This window comes from Rhinoderma darwinii, chromosome 1 (assembly GCF_050947455.1).
Source record: "Rhinoderma darwinii isolate aRhiDar2 chromosome 1, aRhiDar2.hap1, whole genome shotgun sequence".
NCBI classification, from domain to species: domain Eukaryota; kingdom Metazoa; phylum Chordata; class Amphibia; order Anura; family Rhinodermatidae; genus Rhinoderma; species Rhinoderma darwinii.
The window spans coordinates 247,365,907-247,375,442 of NC_134687.1; the positions used below are offsets into that span (position 1 = coordinate 247,365,907).

At 41.9% G+C, this 9,536-nt stretch overlaps 42 pseudogenes; all 42 read right to left on the bottom strand.

Moving 5' to 3' along the window:
* Positions 1 to 114: 114 nt before the first annotated feature.
* Positions 115 to 233, bottom strand: LOC142682681 (5S ribosomal RNA; annotated as a pseudogene).
* A 67-nt stretch (positions 234 to 300) lies between these two features.
* On the bottom strand, positions 301 to 419 carry LOC142731621 (5S ribosomal RNA; annotated as a pseudogene).
* Positions 420 to 858: 439 nt separating this feature from the next.
* Positions 859 to 977, bottom strand: LOC142730052 (5S ribosomal RNA; annotated as a pseudogene).
* A 67-nt stretch (positions 978 to 1,044) lies between these two features.
* Positions 1,045 to 1,163, bottom strand: LOC142709265 (5S ribosomal RNA; annotated as a pseudogene).
* Positions 1,164 to 1,230: 67 nt separating this feature from the next.
* LOC142724118 (5S ribosomal RNA) lies at positions 1,231 to 1,349 on the bottom strand (annotated as a pseudogene).
* A 67-nt stretch (positions 1,350 to 1,416) lies between these two features.
* On the bottom strand, positions 1,417 to 1,535 carry LOC142667727 (5S ribosomal RNA; annotated as a pseudogene).
* Positions 1,536 to 1,787: 252 nt separating this feature from the next.
* LOC142666361 (5S ribosomal RNA) lies at positions 1,788 to 1,906 on the bottom strand (annotated as a pseudogene).
* A 67-nt stretch (positions 1,907 to 1,973) lies between these two features.
* Positions 1,974 to 2,092, bottom strand: LOC142731487 (5S ribosomal RNA; annotated as a pseudogene).
* Positions 2,093 to 2,159: 67 nt separating this feature from the next.
* On the bottom strand, positions 2,160 to 2,278 carry LOC142737818 (5S ribosomal RNA; annotated as a pseudogene).
* A 67-nt stretch (positions 2,279 to 2,345) lies between these two features.
* Positions 2,346 to 2,464, bottom strand: LOC142677459 (5S ribosomal RNA; annotated as a pseudogene).
* Positions 2,465 to 2,717: 253 nt separating this feature from the next.
* Positions 2,718 to 2,836, bottom strand: LOC142729841 (5S ribosomal RNA; annotated as a pseudogene).
* Positions 2,837 to 2,903: 67 nt separating this feature from the next.
* On the bottom strand, positions 2,904 to 3,022 carry LOC142737474 (5S ribosomal RNA; annotated as a pseudogene).
* A 67-nt stretch (positions 3,023 to 3,089) lies between these two features.
* Positions 3,090 to 3,208, bottom strand: LOC142667848 (5S ribosomal RNA; annotated as a pseudogene).
* A 253-nt stretch (positions 3,209 to 3,461) lies between these two features.
* LOC142673560 (5S ribosomal RNA) lies at positions 3,462 to 3,580 on the bottom strand (annotated as a pseudogene).
* Positions 3,581 to 3,647: 67 nt separating this feature from the next.
* LOC142736706 (5S ribosomal RNA) lies at positions 3,648 to 3,766 on the bottom strand (annotated as a pseudogene).
* Positions 3,767 to 3,833: 67 nt separating this feature from the next.
* On the bottom strand, positions 3,834 to 3,952 carry LOC142705578 (5S ribosomal RNA; annotated as a pseudogene).
* A 67-nt stretch (positions 3,953 to 4,019) lies between these two features.
* LOC142732533 (5S ribosomal RNA) lies at positions 4,020 to 4,138 on the bottom strand (annotated as a pseudogene).
* Positions 4,139 to 4,205: 67 nt separating this feature from the next.
* LOC142738341 (5S ribosomal RNA) lies at positions 4,206 to 4,324 on the bottom strand (annotated as a pseudogene).
* Positions 4,325 to 4,391: 67 nt separating this feature from the next.
* Positions 4,392 to 4,510, bottom strand: LOC142672720 (5S ribosomal RNA; annotated as a pseudogene).
* Positions 4,511 to 4,763: 253 nt separating this feature from the next.
* On the bottom strand, positions 4,764 to 4,882 carry LOC142738371 (5S ribosomal RNA; annotated as a pseudogene).
* Positions 4,883 to 4,949: 67 nt separating this feature from the next.
* On the bottom strand, positions 4,950 to 5,068 carry LOC142717585 (5S ribosomal RNA; annotated as a pseudogene).
* A 67-nt stretch (positions 5,069 to 5,135) lies between these two features.
* On the bottom strand, positions 5,136 to 5,254 carry LOC142692058 (5S ribosomal RNA; annotated as a pseudogene).
* Positions 5,255 to 5,507: 253 nt separating this feature from the next.
* On the bottom strand, positions 5,508 to 5,626 carry LOC142735971 (5S ribosomal RNA; annotated as a pseudogene).
* Positions 5,627 to 5,693: 67 nt separating this feature from the next.
* Positions 5,694 to 5,812, bottom strand: LOC142705764 (5S ribosomal RNA; annotated as a pseudogene).
* A 67-nt stretch (positions 5,813 to 5,879) lies between these two features.
* Positions 5,880 to 5,998, bottom strand: LOC142713638 (5S ribosomal RNA; annotated as a pseudogene).
* A 67-nt stretch (positions 5,999 to 6,065) lies between these two features.
* Positions 6,066 to 6,184, bottom strand: LOC142689161 (5S ribosomal RNA; annotated as a pseudogene).
* A 67-nt stretch (positions 6,185 to 6,251) lies between these two features.
* LOC142736234 (5S ribosomal RNA) lies at positions 6,252 to 6,370 on the bottom strand (annotated as a pseudogene).
* A 67-nt stretch (positions 6,371 to 6,437) lies between these two features.
* Positions 6,438 to 6,556, bottom strand: LOC142667980 (5S ribosomal RNA; annotated as a pseudogene).
* A 67-nt stretch (positions 6,557 to 6,623) lies between these two features.
* LOC142737566 (5S ribosomal RNA) lies at positions 6,624 to 6,742 on the bottom strand (annotated as a pseudogene).
* Positions 6,743 to 6,809: 67 nt separating this feature from the next.
* On the bottom strand, positions 6,810 to 6,928 carry LOC142735599 (5S ribosomal RNA; annotated as a pseudogene).
* Positions 6,929 to 6,995: 67 nt separating this feature from the next.
* On the bottom strand, positions 6,996 to 7,114 carry LOC142737296 (5S ribosomal RNA; annotated as a pseudogene).
* Positions 7,115 to 7,367: 253 nt separating this feature from the next.
* Positions 7,368 to 7,486, bottom strand: LOC142735972 (5S ribosomal RNA; annotated as a pseudogene).
* Positions 7,487 to 7,553: 67 nt separating this feature from the next.
* LOC142720692 (5S ribosomal RNA) lies at positions 7,554 to 7,672 on the bottom strand (annotated as a pseudogene).
* Positions 7,673 to 7,739: 67 nt separating this feature from the next.
* LOC142680430 (5S ribosomal RNA) lies at positions 7,740 to 7,858 on the bottom strand (annotated as a pseudogene).
* A 67-nt stretch (positions 7,859 to 7,925) lies between these two features.
* LOC142705046 (5S ribosomal RNA) lies at positions 7,926 to 8,044 on the bottom strand (annotated as a pseudogene).
* Positions 8,045 to 8,111: 67 nt separating this feature from the next.
* Positions 8,112 to 8,230, bottom strand: LOC142713753 (5S ribosomal RNA; annotated as a pseudogene).
* A 253-nt stretch (positions 8,231 to 8,483) lies between these two features.
* Positions 8,484 to 8,602, bottom strand: LOC142737622 (5S ribosomal RNA; annotated as a pseudogene).
* Positions 8,603 to 8,669: 67 nt separating this feature from the next.
* Positions 8,670 to 8,788, bottom strand: LOC142737971 (5S ribosomal RNA; annotated as a pseudogene).
* Positions 8,789 to 8,855: 67 nt separating this feature from the next.
* On the bottom strand, positions 8,856 to 8,974 carry LOC142668102 (5S ribosomal RNA; annotated as a pseudogene).
* Positions 8,975 to 9,041: 67 nt separating this feature from the next.
* On the bottom strand, positions 9,042 to 9,160 carry LOC142737567 (5S ribosomal RNA; annotated as a pseudogene).
* Positions 9,161 to 9,227: 67 nt separating this feature from the next.
* LOC142668224 (5S ribosomal RNA) lies at positions 9,228 to 9,346 on the bottom strand (annotated as a pseudogene).
* Positions 9,347 to 9,413: 67 nt separating this feature from the next.
* On the bottom strand, positions 9,414 to 9,532 carry LOC142737297 (5S ribosomal RNA; annotated as a pseudogene).
* Between the last annotated feature and the right edge of the window lie 4 nt (positions 9,533 to 9,536).

The window sequence follows — 9,536 nt, forward strand, 5'->3', positions numbered from 1 at the left end:
TGCGCTCTAACGAGAGAAGGCACATTCAGCTTAGAATGGCCATTGACTTTAAATGCTTTAATCCATAGTCCTTTTTAATCGATTCTGAAACAAAATCTAAACGACATAATAAAAAGTCAACCGCACCACGGATTCCCAGACAGTCTCCCACACTGGTACTAGCGAGGCATTAAGCTGTGTAACTTCTGCGATCTGACGAGAACAGGCACATTCAGCTTAGAATGGCCATTGACATTAAATGCTTTAATCCATAGTCCTTTTTAATCGATTGTGAAACAAAATCTAAACGACATAATAAAAAGTCAATAGCACCACGGATTCCCAGACAGTCTCCCACACTGGTACTAGCGAGGCCTTAAGCTGTGTAACTTCTGGGATCTGACGAGAGCAGGGACATTCAGCTTAGAATGGCCATTGACATTAAATGCTTTAATCCATAGTCCTTTTTAATCGATTGTGAAACAAAATCTAAACGACATAATAAAAATTCAACCGCACAACGGATTCCGAGACAGTCTCCCACACTGGTACTAGCGAGGCCTTAAGCTGGGTAACTTCTGCGATCTGACGAGAGCAGGCACATTCAGCTTAGAACGGCCATTGACGTTAAATGATTTAATCCATAGTCCTATTTAATCTATTGTGAAACAGAATCTAAACGACATAATAAAAAGTCAACCGCACCACGGATTCCCAGACAGTCTCCCACACTGGTACTAGGGAGGCGTTAAGCTGTGTAACTTCTGCGATCTAACGAGAGCAGGCACATTCAGCTTAGAATGGCCATTAACATTAAATGCTTTAATCCATAGTCCTTTTTAATCGATTGTGAAACAAAATCTAAACGACATAATAAAAAGTCTACCGCACCACGGATTCCCAGACAGTCTCCCACACTGGTACTAGCGAGGCCTTAAGCTGTGTAACTTCTGCGATCTGACGAGAGCAGGCACATTCAGCTTAGAATGGCCATTGACATTAAAAGCCTTAATCCATAGTCCTATTTAATCTATTGTGAAACAAAATCTAAACAACATAATAATAAGTCAACCGCACCACGGATTCCCAGACAGTCTCGCACACTGGTACTAGCGAGGCCTTAAGCTGTGTAACTTCTGCGATCTGACGAGAGCAGGGACATTCAGTTTAGAATGGCCATTGACATTAATTGCTTTAATCCATAGTCCTTTTTAATCGATTGTGAAACAAAATCTAAACGACATAATAAAAAGTCAACCGCACCACGGATTCCCAGACAGTCTCCCACACTGGTACTAGCGAGGCCTTAAGCTGTGTAACTTCTGCGTTCTGACGAGAGCAGGCACATTCAGCTTAGAATGGCCATTGACGTTAAATGCTTTAATCCATAGTCCTATTTAATCTATTGTGAAACAAAATCTAAACGACATAATAAAAAGTCAACCGCACCACGGATTCCCAGACAGTCTCCCACACTGGTACTAGCGAGGCCTTAAGCTGTGTAACTTCTGCGATCTGACGAGAGCAGGCACATTCAGCTTAGAATGGCCATTGACATGAAATGCTTTAATCCATAGTCCTTTTTAATCGATTGTGAAACAAAATCTAAACGACATAATAAAAAGGCAACCGCACCACTGATTCCCAGACAGACTCCCACACTGGTACTAGCGAGGATTAAGCTGTGTAACTTCTGCGATCTGACGAGAGCAGGCACATTCAGCTTAGAATGGCCATTGACATTAAATGTTTTAATCCATAGTCCTTTTTAATCGATTGTGAAACAAAATCTAAACGACATAATAAAAAGTCAACCGCACCACGGATTCCCAGACAGTCTCCCACACTGGTACTAGCGAGGCCTTAAGCTGTGTAACTTCTGCGATCTGACAAGAGCAGGCACATTCAGCTTAGAATGGCCATTAACATTAAATGTTTTAATCCATAGTCCTATTTAATCTATTGTGAAACAAAATCTAAACGACATAATAAAAAGTCAACCGCACCACGGATTCCCAGACAGTCTCCCACACTGGTACTAGCGAGGCCTTAAGCTGTGTAACTTCTGCGATCTGATGAGAGCAGGCACATTCAGCTTAGAATGGCCATTGACATTAAATGCTTTAATCCATAGTCCTTTTTAATCGATTGTGAAACAAAATCTAAACGACATAATAAAAATTCAACCGCACCACGGATTCCCAGACAGTCTCCCACACTGGTACTAGCGAGGCCTTAAGCTGTGTAACTACTGCGTTCTGACGAGAGCAGGCACATTCAGCTTAGAATGGCTATTGACGTTAAATGCTTTAATCCATAGTCCTATTTAATCTATTGTGAAACATAATCTAAACGACATAATAAAAAGTCAACCGCACCACGGATTCCCAGACAGTCTCCCACACTGGTACTAGCGAGGCCTTAAGCTGTGTAACTTCTGCGATTCGACGAGAGCAGGCACATTCAGCTTAGAATGGCCATTGACATTAAATGCGTTAATCCATAGTCCTTTTTAATCTATTGTGAAACAAAATCTAAACGACATAATAAAAAGTCAACCGCACCACGGATTCCCAGACAGTCTCCCACACTGGTACTAGCGAGGCGTTAAGCTGTGTAACTTCTGCGATCTAACGAGAGTAGGCACATTCGGCTTGGAATGGCCATTGACATTAAAAGCTTTAATCCATAGTCCTTTTTAATCGATTGTGAAACAAAATCTAAATGACATAATAAAAAGTCAACCGCACCACGGATTCCCAGACAGTCTCCCACACTGGTACTAGCGAGGCCTTAAGCTGTGTAACTTCTGCGATCTGACGAGAGCAGGCACATTCAGCTTAGAATGGCCATTAACGTTAAATGTTTTAATCCATAGTCCTATTTAATCTATTGTGAAACAAAATCTAAACGACATAATAAAAAGTCAACCGCACCACGGATTCCCAGACAGTCTCCCACACTGGTACTAGCGAGGCCTTAAGCTTTGTAACTTCTGCGATCTGACGAGAGCAGGCACATTCAGCTTAGAATGGCCATTGACATTAAATGCTTTAATCCATAGTCCTTTTTAATCGATTGTGAAACAAAATCTAAACGACATAATAAAAAGTCAACCGCACCACGGATTCCCAGACAGTCTCCCACACTGGTACTAGCGAGGCCTTAAGCTGTGTAACTTCTGCGATCTGACGAGAGCAGGCACATTCAGCTTAGAATGGCCATTGACATTAAATGCTTTAATCCATAGTCCTATTTAATCTATTGTGAAACAAAATCTAAACGACATAATAAAAAGTCAACCGCACCACGGATTCCCAGACAGTCTCCCACACTGGTACTAGCGAGGCGTTAAGCTGTGTAACTTTTGCGCTCTAACGAGAGCAGGCACATTCAGCTTAGAATGGCCATTGACTTTAAATGCTTTAATCCATAGTCCTTTTTAATCGATTGTGAAACAAAATCTAAACGACATAATAAAAAGTCAACCGCACCACGGATTCCCAGACAGTCTCCCAAACTGGTACTAGCGAGGCATTAAGCTGTGTAACTTCTGCGATCTGACGAGAGCAGGCACATTCAGCTTAGAATGGCCATTGACTTTAAATGCTTTAATCCATAGTCCTTTTTAATCGATTGTGAAACAAAATCTAAACGACATAATAAAAAGTCAATAGCACCACGGATTCCCAGACAGTCTCCCACACTGGTACTAGCGAGGCCTTAAGCTGTGTAACTTCTGCGATCTGACGAGAGCAGGGACATTCAGCTTAGAATGGCCATTGACATTAAATGCTTTAATCCATAGTCCTTTTTAATCCATTGTGAAACAAAATCTAAACGACATAATAAAAATTCAACCGCACAACGGATTCCGAGACAGTCTCCCACACTGGTACTAGCGAGGCCTTAAGCTGTGTAACTTCTGCGTTCTGACGAGAGCAGGCACATTCAGCTTAGAATGGCCATTGACGTTAAATGCTTTAATCCATAGTCCTATTTAATCTATTGTGAAACAAAATCTAAACGACATAATAAAAAGACAACCGCACCACGGATTCCCAGACAGTCTCCCACACTGGTACTAGCGAGGCCTTAAGCTGTGTAACTTCTGCGATCTGACGAGAGCAGGCACATTCAGCTTAGAATGGCCATTGACATGAAATGCTTTAATCCATAGTCCTTTTTAATCGATTGTGAAACAAAATCTAAACGACATAATAAAAAGGCAACCGCACCACTGATTCCCAGACAGTCTCCCACACTGGTACTAGCGAGGCCTTAAGCTGTGTAACTTCTGCGATCTGACGAGAGCAGGCACATTCAGCTTAGAATGGCCATTGACATTAAATGCTTTAATCCATAGTCCTTTTTAATCGATTGTGAAACAAAATCTAAACGACATAATAAAAAGTCAACCGCACCACGGATTCCCAGACAGTCTCCCACACTGGTACTAGCGAGGCCTTAAGCTGTGTAACTTCTGCGATCTGACGAGAGCAGGCACATTCAGCTTAGAATGGCCAATTACGTTAAATGTTTTAATCCATAGTCCTATTTAATCTATTGTGAAACAAAATCTAAACGACATAATAAAAAGTCAAACGCACCACGGATTCCAAGACAGTCTCCCACACTGGTACTAGCGAGGCCTTAAGCTGTGTAACTTCTGCGATCTGATGAGAGCAGGAACATTCAGCTTAGAATGGCCATTGACATTAAATGCTTTAATCCATAGTCCTTTTTAATCGATTGTGAAACAAAATCTAAACAACATAATAAAAAGTCAACCGCACCACGGATTCCCAGACAGTCTCCCACACTGGTACTAGCGAGGACTTAAGCTATGTAACTTCTGCGTTCTGACGAGAGCAGGCACATTCAGCTTAGAATGGCCATTGACGTTAAATGCTTTAATCCATAGTCCTTTTTAATCGATTGTGAAACAAAATCTAAACGACATAATAAAATGTCAACCGCACCACGGATTCCCAGACAGTCTCCCACACTGGTACTAGCGAGGCCTTAAGCTGTGTAACTTCTGCGATCTGACGAGAGCAGGCACATTCAGCTTAGAATGGCCATTGACATTAAATGCTTTAATCCATAGTCCTTTTTAATCGATTGTGAAACAAAATCTAAACGACATAATAAAAAGTCAACAGCACCACGGATTCCCAGACAGTCTCCCACACTGGTACTAGTGAGGCCTTAAGCTGTGTAACTTCTGCGATCTGACGAGAGCAGGGACATTCAGCTTAGAATGGCCATTGACATTAAATGCTTTAATCCATAGTCCTTTTTAATCGATTGTGAAACAAAATCTAAACGACATAATAAAAATTCAACCGCACAACGGATTCCGAGACAGTCTCCCACACTGGTACTAGCGAGGCCTTAAGCTGGGTAACTTCTGCGATCTGACGAGAGCAGGCACATTCAGCTTAGAATGGCCATTGACGTTAAATGATTTAATCCATAGTCCTATTTAATCTATTGTGAAACAAAATCTAAACGACATAATAAAAAGTCAACCACACCACGGATTCCCAGACAGTCTCCCACAATGGTACTAGCGAGGCCTTAAGCTGTGTAACTTCTGCGATCTGACGAGAGCAGGCACATTCAGCTTAGAATGGCCATTGACATTAAATGCTTTAATCCATAGTCCTTTTTAATCGATTGTGAAACAAAATCTAAACGACATAATAAAAAGTCAACCGCACCACGGATTCCCAGACAGTCTCCCACACTGGTACTAGCGAGGCGTTAAGCTGTGTAACTTCTGCGATCTGACGAGAGCAGTCACATTCAGCTTAGAATGGCCATTGACATTAAAAGCCTTAATCCATAGTCCTATTTAATCTATTGTGAAACAAAATCTAACCAACATAATAAAAAGTCAACCGCACCACGGATTCCCAGACAGTCTCCCACACTGGTACTAGCGAGGCCTTAAGCTGTGTAACTTCTGCGTTCGGACGAGAGCAGGCACATTCAGCTTAGAATGGCCATTGACATTAAATGCTTTAATCCACAGTCCTATTTAATCTATTGTGAAAAAAAATCTAAACGACATAATAAAAAGTCAACCGCACCACGGATTCCCAGACAGTCTCCCACACTGGTACTAGTGAGGCGTTAAGCTGTGTAACTTCTGCGATCTAACGAGAGCAGGCACATTCAGCTTAGAATGGCCATTGACAGTAAATGCTTTAATCCATAGTCCTTTTTAATCGATTGTGAAACAAAATCTAAACGACATAATAAAAAGTCAACCGCACCACGGATTCCCAGACAGTCTCCCACACTGGAACTAGCGAGGCCTTAAGCTGTGTAACTTCTGCGTTCTGACGAGAGCAGGCACATTCAGCTTAGAATGGCCATTGACGTTAAATGCTTTAATCCATAGTCCTATTTAATCTATTGTGAAACAAAATCTAAACGACATAATAAAAAGTCAACCGCACCACGGATTCCCAGACAGTCTCCCACACTGGTACTAGCGAGGCCTTAAGCTGTGTAACTTCTGCGATCTGACGAGAGCAGGCACATTCAGCTTAGAATGGCCATTGACATTAAATGCCTTAATCCATAGTCCTTTTTAATCGATTGTGAAACAAAATCTAAACGACATAATAAAAAGTCAACCGCACCACGGATTCCCAGACAGTCTCCCACACTGGTACTAGCGAGGTCTTAAGCTGTGTAACTTCTGCGATCTGACGAGAGCAGGGACATTCAGCTAAGAATGGCCATTGACGTTAAATGCTTTAATCCATAGTCCTTTTTAATCGATTGTGAAACAAAATCTAAACGACATAATAAAAAGTCAACCGCACCACGGATTCCCAGACAGTCTCCCACACTGGTACTAGCGAGGCCTTAAGCTGTGTAACTTCTGCGATCTGACGAGAGCAGGCAAATTCAGCTTAGAATGGCCATTGACATTAAATGCTTTAATCCATAGTCCTTTTTAATCGATTGTGAAACAAAATCTAAACGACATAATAAAAATTCAACCGCACCACGGATTCCCAGACAGTCTCCCACACAGGTACTAGCGAGGCCTTAAGCTGTGTAACTTCTGCGATCTGACGAGAGCAGGCACATTCAGCTTAGAATGGCCATTGACATCAAACTCTTTAATCCATAGTCCTTTTTAGTCGATTGTGAAACAAAATCTAAACGACATAATAAAAAGTCAACCGCACCACGGATTCCCAGACAGACTCCCACACTGGTACTAGCGAGGCCTTAAGCTGTGTAACTTCTGCGTTCTGACGAGAGAAGCCACATTCAGCTTAGAATGGCCATTGACGTTAAATGCTTTAATCCATAGTCCTATTTAATCTATTGTGAAACAAAATCTAAACGACATAATAAAAATTCAACCGCACCACGGATTCCCAGACAGTCTCCCATACTGGTACTAGCGAGGCCTTAAGCTGTGTAACTTCTGCGATCTGACGAGAGCAGGCACATTCAGCTTAGAATGGCCATTGACATTAAATGCTTTAATCCATAGTCCTTTTTAATCGATTGTGAAACAAAATCTAAACAACATAATAATAAGTCAACCGCACCACGGATTCCCAGACAGTCTCCCACAATGGTACTAGCGAGGCCTTAAGCTGTGTAACTTCTGCGATCTGACGAGAGCAGGCACATTCAGCTTAGAATGGCCATTGACATTAAATGCTTTAATCCATAGTCCTTTTTAATCGATTGTGAAACAAAATCTAAACGACATAATAAAAAGTCAACCGCACCACGGATTCCCAGACAGTCTCCCACACTGGTACTAGCGAGGCGTTAAGCTGTGTAACTTCTGCGATCTAACGAGAGCAGGCACATTCAGCTTAGAATGGCCATTGACATTAAATGCTTTAATCCATAGTCCTTTTTAATCGATTGTGAAACAAAATCTAAACGACATAATAAAAAGTCAACCGCACCACAGATTCCCAGACAGTCTCCCACACTGGAACTAGCGAGGCCTTAAGCTGTGTAACTTCTGCGATCTGACGAGAGCAGTCACATTCAGCTTAGAATGGCCATTGACATTAAAAGCCTTAATCCATAGTCCTATTTAATCTATTGTGAAACAAAATCTAACCAACATAATGAAAAGTCAACCGCACCACGGATTCCCAGACAGTCTCCCACACTGGTACTAGCGAGGCCTTAAGCTGTGTAACTTCTGCGTTCGGACGAGAGCAGGCACATTCAGCTTAGAATGGCCATTGACATTAAATGCTTTAATCCACAGTCCTATTTAATCTATTGTGAAAAAAAATCTAAACGACATAATAAAAAGTCAACCGCACCACGGATTCCCAGACAGTCTCCCACACTGGTACTAGTGAGACGTTAAGCTGTGTAACTTCTGCGATCTAACGAGAGCAGGCACATTCAGCTTAGAATGGCCATTGACAGTAAATGCTTTAATCCATAGTCCTTTTTAATCGATTGTGAAACAAAATCTAAACGACATAATAAAAAGTCAACCGCACCACGGATTCCCAGACAGTCTCCCACACTGGAACTAGCGAGGCCTTAAGCTGTGTAACTTCTGCGATCTGACGAGAGCAGGCACATTCAGCTTAGAATGGCCATTGACATTAAAAGCCTTAATCCATAGTCCTATTTAATCTATTGTGAAACAAAATCTAAACAACATAATAAAAAGTCAACCACACCACGGATTCCCAGACAATCTCCCACACTGGTACTAGTGAGGCCTTAAGCTGTGTAACTTCTGCGTTCTGACGAGAGCAGGCACATTCAGCTTAGAATGGCCATTGACGTTAAATGCTTTAATCCATAGTCCTATTTAATCTATTGTGAAACAAAATCTAAACGACATAATAAAAAGTCAACCGCACCACGGATTCCCAGACAGTCTCCCACACTGGTACTAGCGAGGCCTTAAGCTGTGTAACTTCTGCGATCTGACGAGAGCAGGCACATTCAGCTTAGAATGGCCATTGACATTAAATGCCTTAATCCATAGTCCTTTTTAATCGATTGTGAAACAAAATCTAAACGACATAATAAAAAGTCAACCGCACCACGGATTCCCAGACAGTCTCCCACACTGGTACTAGCGAGGTCTTAAGCTGTGTAACTTCTGCGATCTGACGAGAGCAGGGACATTCAGCTAAGAATGGCCATTGACGTTAAATGCTTTAATCCATAGTCCTTTTTAATCGATTGTGAAACAAAATCTAAACGACATAATAAAAAGTCAACCGCACCACGGATTCCCAGACAGTCTCCCACACTGGTACTAGCGAGGCCTTAAGCTGTGTAACTTCTGCGATCTGACGAGAGCAGGCACATTCAGCTTAGAATGGCCATTGACATTAAATGCTTTAATCCATAGTCCTTTTTAATCGATTGTGAAACAAAATCTAAACGACATAATAAAAATTCAACCGCACCACGGATTCCCAGACAGTCTCCCACACAGGTACTAGCGAGGCCTTAAGCTGTGTAACTTCTGCGATCTGACGAGAGCAGGCACATTCAGCTTAGAATGGCCATTGACATCA